This window comes from Sciurus vulgaris (assembly GCF_902686455.1).
Source record: "Sciurus vulgaris genome assembly, chromosome: 16".
NCBI classification, from domain to species: Eukaryota; Metazoa; Chordata; class Mammalia; order Rodentia; family Sciuridae; genus Sciurus; species Sciurus vulgaris.
The window spans coordinates 8,458,614-8,467,600 of record NC_136477.1 but is presented as its reverse complement, the minus strand read 5'-3'; the positions used below and the strand labels follow the sequence as shown (position 1 = coordinate 8,467,600).

General features: G+C 36.6%; 1 pseudogene across 1 annotated transcript in view; it reads left to right on the top strand.

Moving 5' to 3' along the window:
- Positions 1-2,542: 2,542 nt before the first annotated feature.
- Positions 2,543-8,987, top strand: part of LOC306646107 (olfactory receptor 7E24-like) — a 69,668-nt pseudogene continuing 63,223 nt past the window's right edge. Inside the window, exon 1 of the transcript in view lies at positions 2,543-2,718. The product of the transcript in view is annotated as an olfactory receptor 7E24-like (transcript). The remainder of the gene's footprint in view (positions 2,719-8,987) is intronic.

Sequence of the window (8,987 nt, the reverse complement as noted above, 5' to 3'; positions counted from 1 at the left end):
AAAACTGTGATATTTGGACAAAAACAACATGAAAATCAATGAAAAAAAAAAAAAAAAACAGAGCCAGATCCATGAAGATACAGTCATCTGATCCTTGACAAAGTTGTCAAAAGCATATGGTGGAGCAAAGACAGTCTTTGGAGAAAGGACTTCTTACACATACACCAATGTTTGTAGCAGTGCAACTCACAATAGCCAATTTGCAGAACCAGCCTACATACCCCTCTTCAGACAAGTGGATAGAGAAAATGTGGTATGTATAAACACTGGACTTTATCAGGCCATAAAGAAGAATGAAAATATGTTATTGACAGGTCAAAGGATGGAACTGGCGCATGCCATGCTAGTTGAAATAAGCTAGACTCAGAAAGTCAAGAGTCAAATGTTTTCTTTCCTGTGGAAGGCAAAGGAGGAAAAAAAAAAGAAAAGAAAAAAGGGAATCTCACAGGGACTTGAATGAAGTAGAGGAAGGATTCCAGTGGGAGGAAAGAGGGGAGGCCATAGGGAAATACTGGTAAATGAAATTTAGCAAATCAGAATATTCATGTACAAATATAACACAATGAATCATGCTTATATATGTAATTATAATGCAGTAATCAATAACAATATAATAATATAAGGGGGATCAGCAGGGTAGAACACAGGATTGGGGAAGAAAGGAGGAAAGGGATAAGCAAGGTATTTCAGAATGAGATTGATCAAACTGTTTTGTGTGGATGTGCAAACATGGCATAATGAATTCCACTATCACTTATGGTAATAATGCACCATTAAAAATAAAATAAATAGAAGATATTGGATACATAAAAAACTGGACTTAGTTTCCCTTATAGTGTTGTGGACACCATATGATTCAGAGTACCACAGATTCTTCTAAGGAAGTACATCCAGAGATATTTTGGTGGGGGGGGGGGTGATTTGTTCCTTAGAGAAGTTAAACATTACTTAGAATAAATCTTGTGACTTTGAAATTGAAATATAGACAAAAAGAGTTTCTCCAATGGAGGAAATCTATTCATCTTACGTAGACACAAGATGGACTGATAATTTTCCAGTCCGCTTTCTTATTTGTACCCCAAGGGTGCTGATTTGTTTGGAGAATGGAAAGACAATCGAACATTTTATTTAATGAGGAGCTCTGAGAATTCAAGGTTGAGATTCTAGAAATTATAAACCTCCCACTTTTGCCTCTCACCAGCACTTTTCTGATCACAGCCTCCATGAAGACGCAGGAGGACTTCATAAAGACACATCATGGAGAAGAGAAAGCGTCAGTCACAGCCACCATGGAGGGCCGGTGTGCCCCTGTGAGGCTGGTTGTGGTGAGAAGGGAAAGAGGAGAGAGTGTGGGTACTGGGCTTTACTCTAGAATAATGAAACTGGGAAAGTCCTCTTATTTTCATTTATCTATCTATCTATCTATCTATCTATCTATCTATCTATCTATTTATTCATTTTTAACATTTATCTATTTATTTATTTATTTTAGCCTTTGAAGGTGAAGTTCCTTTGACCGGACATAATTTCCATTGACTTCTTTCTTTTATAGCAATTCTTCCATTTCATTTTCTCATTCTTTGGATTCTAGAGTTTCTCTCTAATAACTTACTTTCTGCTGAGTCCCTGAATCTTCTTCATTCTCTCCTATAAATTGCAGGTTCCTGTCAGATTTCCTGCTTCCAATTATTCAGGCATTATTTACTCACCTGAAATCTGTTATGTGGAGGTATTGTCTACCTTGTTCCAAATTTGGTTGGCATTTCTTCTCAGGTCCCTACCTATATTTCCTGGCAGATTAGAGTTACTGATAACTTTGATTGGTCTTATTGTTGTAATTATCCTTTCACCATGGTGTCTAAAAATAGCATCTATCAATAATGAAATTATTTTTGTTAATTAATTACCAACTCAATTTCCTTTTTTTTTTGTAAACATTCCCATTTCCAGGAAAATCTCAAATGATTGTGTTGAGGGAGACTGTCTTGATGTGTTCATGAATTAAATATGAACACTCCCGTGTCTCATTGTAACATTTCCTGTTGCTGTGGTTTAAAAACTACCTTTCTTTATTGGGTTCACAAAAGGTCATTGTTAACTGACAGTCTTCAACTTTATAAATGTCTGTTCCATTTTCTCAATTCCAGTCTTCTATTGTGGTTATTGTTATGTGTATTCAGTATATAGTTTTGTGATGAATTATGTCAACAAACATTCATATGTTGAGGAGGCTTCCAAACAATGAGTATTCCTGTTTCATCATGTATTATTCTTCTAAAATAAATATCAATGCATTATATGTCACCTTACTACTTAATTTTATGTCTACATTCAGGCAAGAGCTAAGCTTGAAATTTTCTCCTTTATTATATAGTAGACATTTGATCTCATTATTCATTACATACCTAACATTTGTGTTTGTTGAAAAACAAATATAAACAAAAGAAGGAAGTCCATCCAAGATGATGCTGTAATATGGGAACAACTTGGCTGTTTATTGAATATTGCCTTTACCTCCTTCTCCAGCAGATACACCAGCTACATGGAAGGAGAGAACCACACAGGCTTATCACAATTTCTCCTCTTGGGACTCTCAGAGGATCCTGAACTGCAGTCCTTCCTCTTCGGACTGTTCCTGTCCATGTACCTGGTCACAGTGCTCGGGAACCTGCTCATCATCCTGGCCATCTGCTCTGACTCCCACCTCCACACCCCCATGTACTCCTTCCTCTCCAACCTGTCCTTCACTGACATCTGTTTCACCTCCACCACAGTCCCCAAGATGCTGGTGAACATCCAGGCACAGAGCAAAGATATTTCCTACATAGAGTACCTCACTCAGGCATACTATTGTATGATTTTTGTTGGAATAGATGTTTTACTGCTGACCATAATGGCATATGACAGATTTGCAGCCATCTGCCACTCCCTGAACTATATAGTCATCATGAACCCCTGACATTGTGGCCTTCTGGTTCTGATTTCTTGGCTTATTATATGCTGGGTGTCCCTGATTCATATTCTATTGATGAAGTGGCTGACCTTCTCCAAAGGCACTGAAATCCCACATTTCTTTTGTGAAGTGGCTCAGCTTCTCAAGGTGGCCAGCTCTGATACTCTTGTCTATAACATCTTTATGTTTGTGGTGGCTGTTGTGCTGGGTATGTTTTCTGTTACTGGAATTCTGTTCTCTTACTCTCAGATTGTCTCCTCCTTAGTGAAGATGTCCTCTGTAAGCAAGTATAAAGCATTCTCCACCTGTGGGTCTCACCTCTGTGTGGTCTCCTTGTTCTATGGAACAGGACTTGGAGTTTACCTCAGTTCTCCTGTGACTCACTCTCCCCAGAAAATCTCTATTTCCTCAGTGATGTACACTGTGGTCATCCCCATGCTAAACCCCTTCATCTACAACCTGCAGAACAAGGATGTGAAGCGGGCCCTGTGGAGACTGCTCAGCAGGGCAGCCTCTTGTTCCTGATGGATCACTGACCTCAGAACTAAGTGGTAGTTATGTGCTCTAAAAGCAAGTGTTGTGAATTTCAACATCTTGGCTCATTTTCTCCCACAAAGGCCAGGCTGAATTTTTTGCTCTCCAGAATCACCTATCCCTTGCTAATGTTTTTCCTCAAAAGTTTCCTCTGTAGTTCTATTTTATATTTCTTCCCTATCCATGTTCCATAACATATCAAGTTTGGTAACTTTTCTTACAGATATTCCTGAGACTTCTGACATGATGGAAATCAACTACATTAACTACTGACATATTTTCTAAAAAATTAGTGCTTAAAAGTTAATGCTCTTCACCTTAGTTTGCTTTCTTGTTTCCCCTGGAAGGAATGAAATGAAAACCATCAATGCAAAGTGTTTACCTCATTAGACATGTGTTTTTCTTTTTGCATGCACTACTTCATTTATCCCGAAGTCACTTCTTATCTGTATTTTCTCTAATTCACCCATTTTCTGTAAGAAAGAGCCTGAGAATGGGGTTCTTGCTTACCTGGAACCAGACACTGAGCCCATGTCCCTCCCTTTGCTCTCCTACATTTTTTAAGAACAATGATTGAATTTTCAACATGTCACCAGAGTCTAGCTTTGAATGTGTGTATTCTGATTTGGCTCTTGTGATATGATGTCTGGGAAAACTCCCATGTTGCTACATTGTTTGTGGTCCTGGATTTTCTCCTTACATCCCTTTCTGTCTTCTTTTTTTCATTCCTTCCTCCCTCATTCTCTCCTTCGCCTTCTCTCCTTCATTTTGACTATTGTACTGGAAATGGTCACTTACTCTGCTCCTTTTTATAGCTGAATAATATTCTACTGTGTGAATATACACAGAATGCAAGCTGTTTTTCCTTTCACCCATTGATGGCCATTTGGGTATTTACCATCTTTGGACAATTGTGGAAGAGGTCTTCTGTTGATAAGTTTGAATGTTTATCAGTTTGGGTACAGCCATTTAGCTGATGAGAAACCGCATGCGCTATGGTTTTTCCATCCCATTGGATTTATTCATGAAGTCCTGGCCATCTCAGTTTGTGGAGTATCCTCTGTAATATTTGTACAATGGCAAAATCACCTAACAAAGCTATTCTTAAATCCTACACTGGCTGTTAAGCAGCAAATAACTAAACTTGTTTTCAATTATTATCTTCATAATCTCAGAATGGAACCCCGTGTCATACAATCATTGTGTGGCTAATTCTTTGAAGAGTAGTCCAATAAACTTTTCATTCTAATTTGTACAGTTTCTAATGTTTTCATATCCTTGCCAATACTTGTTATTTTCAAATTTTCAAAGTATAGCTCTTTATTGGATGTGGAGAACTACCTTATTTTGCTTTTGATTTGTATTTCCCTATGACTCTCTGAGCTTGTTCTGGGGGGCTTATTGGTATTTTGTATGTCTTCTCTGCAGAAATTCATTTAAACTCTGTGCTCATTTTGCAATGGAGGTGTGTACACATTTGCTTCTACACTGTAAGATTTCTTAGTATGCTGTTGGTACTTGACCTGTTTTGCAAATATGTCTTCCCTTCTATATTGTCTTTCCCTTTATTTCAAGTATACAATTTAACATTTTTTACTATATTCAGCATGATATACAATAGATACTTTGAAGTTATTTCTCTGAGGTGAATTTTTGTGTCCTTTTACCAACACCTACTAAATCCCCGCCCACAGCCTCTGGCAGCCAACATTTTACTCTTTTGTTTCCTTGAGTTTGACTCTTTTAGGTTAACTGTGAGTCCATGTGGTGTTGTGTTTTTGTTATGGGCTCATTTCTCTTAACAGAACACCTCTAGGTTCATTCATGCTGCCTGAAAGGACAGGGTTTCCTTCTTTTAATGCCTGAATAGGGTTCCTGTGAGTTTGCTCACATTTAGTATCTCATCATCTGATTGTAAGCAGTTCACTTTCTTCCATATCTTGGCTATTGCTAATCATGCCATGATAATGGGAATGCACCAACATTTTGACATTCTGATTTCAGATGTACTGGATATATGTGTAATAGAGGGATTGCTGGATCATCTAGTAGTTCCTTTAATTTTTTGAGGAAACTCCGCAATTTTTTCTCCAGTGTCTGCATCAATTTAAATTCTCACTAATAGTGTTCAATAGTCTCTTGTTTCCAAATCCTCCATAATGCCTGTCATCATTCATCTTTTGGATAACAGTCATTCTAACAAGTGTGATGTGATATCTCATTGTGATTTCTATTTGCATTACCCTTTGGATTAGTGGTGTTGAATATTATTTCACATACATATCAGTAATTTGTAAGTCTTCTTTTTAGAAATGTCTATGCATGTAATTTGCCAATTCATAATTGATTTATTTTTTTATTATTGCATTGTTCGATTTCCATTTATTTTAGATATTTTCTCTTATCCAATATATGAATTAAAAGTATATTCTGCATTCCTGTAGATTATTCTTCTATCTCTCCAGTGTTTTTTTTTTTTCTACATGGAGTACTTTAATTTTGATATAATTTTTTAAAAATTTTGCTTTAATTGCCTATGCTTTGGAATTCATATACAAGCCATCATTCCCCTGCTCAATGCCATTGAATATTTCTCATTGTCTTCTTCCTGTAGTCCTACTCTCTAGTTCCTTTGGCCAATCTCTATCTTTAAATTGGGGATTAAGATGCATTAAGATTCACAGAAGTAGAAGGAAATAAAAGCAAATGTCCTTTGAAGAGTCAGGGTTTCTTTTCTCACCACAAAGCTTGACTGTACTTTACATTCTCACTGACAGGTTTCAGGAATGGTAATATACGTTTGTGGCCAATTATTTTTTTTAAACTGACACAAAAATTGTACATACTGATGGGTTATTATATGATGTTTTCATATACATATACCCATTGTGTAATGTTCAAATCAGGTTAACCATATCTAAGTCCTGAAACATCATTTTTTTGAACATTTTCAAAATAATTTCTAAATTTTTTATATTATTTAAAAACTCAGTTTGTGCCATTTTCTTCTGCAGATTGATTGAAGCATGTACGTTAGGGAGAATTTGTTCTTCTATTACAAGAATCTGATACAATTTCCATTTTCTGCAATTCAGATTCATGTCTCTAAGGAGAGTATTCTGTATTTGTTCTATACTACTGATCTGTGGTTCCTTTTCCTTGTTTTGTATGTTTTTTGCTAACATGGATAAGATCACAATTCTAATTTTTCTGTTAATTTGATATATACTAGTATATTAAAAACCACTGGTCTTTACAAAATTACTTGGTAAATTTCTGCTCTCCTGTAATGTTTCAGGGTGTCTAACAAGTCTGCAGTAAAAGTGCTTTCCGAGTTTTCATTCATCTCATGACTTCATTAAAGGTGACATGCTCCCAAATTATCTCATTCGAATGTGGGCAGGATTCAGGTTCTTGCAGGATGGTAGCCAGAGGCCTTCCGTAGTTTTAAGCACAAGGGACTCTCATGAGGGCATCTATGGCTATAGCAGCTGGCTTGCATCAGTGTGAGCAGGAGGTAATAGAACAAGCCCTATTACCAAGACGTTGGTCTGTAAGCACGCTGTTACTATAGTGATGTCCCTTGCTTTTCAGGAAGGTCTCCCACTCATCAAGACACCACCGTGTCAGAAAAGAATTCCCTTCAACCAAACTGGAAAAAAAATCCACAGATGCAATTATGAAGTTCCGTGACCTACAGTGGTAAAAGCCACCTTGGTTGTCTCCTAGCTGTAATAGCATATTAAGCTGCAGTCATCCTGAGCCCAAATACAAGTGTATAAGATGGTATCTGATTTTTCACTCATCAGGAAAATGCTTCTCTCGCTCCAAGTGTATTATCGTTAGATTTTATGTGTGTGTTATCACCTAATGAAGTATTTAAGAAAATGTATTTTTGACTTGTCTTTATTGAAGTTGATAAAATAAATTCTCATACCACCTTGAGAGTTATGGTCCTTGGAAACCTTCCACACTTCATCCATCACAGACTCTTGTGGTTCATTGTGACAAATTCATGCAGTAATCCTTCTCTGATCCATGTTATGAAGCTTTGTTATATAATCTTAATCAGTTATGTGCTTGGAAGAAAATAATTTATCTACTGTGTGTGCATACATGTTGAGGTGAGTTTGACAGGACCAAAGAACCACAGAAGCATGAGTGTGGCGCTGCACAGGATAGTGGTCATTTGATGCTGAGGCATTTTGCTGTGTATGGGAGGCAGCAAAAGTTAATTCAAAACTGCCATCTTTCCACATTGAATAGAGAGGATTAGACCCTGGACTCTCCACCAGAGTTAGCCAGGAGAGCTACGTTTGTGCAGCAAAATGAGTCAGTTGCTTAGTACTTTTCCTAATCTTCCCTCACATGATGAATGTCTTCAATGGAAACAGGACAATTCTAAATTCTGACATTTTTTTGGTGTGCACAACAAATGTCTATCATCAGTATTTCATTCCTTTTTTATTGTAGAAGTGTTTCATTCCTTTTTTAAGTGTAGAATTTTTCAAACCTCACCCACCATTCTAGGATTCTTTACCTTGTAAGTACTGATTAAGAAGTCTAAATCCTATTAAACAGTCATGACAAAATATAAACAAATTTTACATTTACTCTCTAAGAACTGCTTGGAAATCTTCTTAGACATTTCCAGTTTCTAGTGAAGAAAGAAGTTACTGGGTATATGAATGTCAAATTCCTTTTTCCAATTTTTTTTGTAAGACAGTAAACAATTTCTCACAGGCATGTACATTATCTGTTTCACCTTTGATTTCCTTCACCTAAGTACCGTTAAAAGTCAGCAATTTGAGGCCATAGCTCCAGAATGTGCCCCAGTCCACTCAGCTAATAATTTTCAGCTCATGTTGAAAATCAAATTTGACCTGAAAAGTCCATATTTTCAATAATTCCTTGGTCTACAATATGTTGATAATGAGATCTTTCCTTTATTATCCATAAATATGAAGTAAATACTGTTCTAATAGGTCTGGTTGATTATATCTCCTGATCAAGCCTTTCAATGAAGTGCTTTAGTTATCAAAACCCTATAGACTTGGGAATTAAACAAAAACATGATTTGTCTCTTGCTGTACATCACAGTTTATAATATCATGATACTTATGAATTCTGGGATTGCACCTTTAAACCACATCCTCTAATGTAATAACAGGAGCTATCATTGACAGGGAATTGTCATTTAGGGGGCTCGTGACATACTTATGTATAATCATTGCATGGTTTTGGAAGAAAACACTGTTGCTGTTAATTTGCTGCTGAGGAATCTGAGGCTCAGAAAGGAGCTGGAAGCTGCCAAAATTGTCATGTTTATAAGCCAATATAGGAGTGATGAAGTGTCTATAACCCCCAAATTCTTTCTATTATGTATGTTAATAAAAAATTTTCATACCAGTTTTAGACATCCATTGAAAACTTTATAAACTTTTCCCATGAAAGGTGTTACTGAATCATGACATTCTCCTTGATCATTAAATAATAGAGG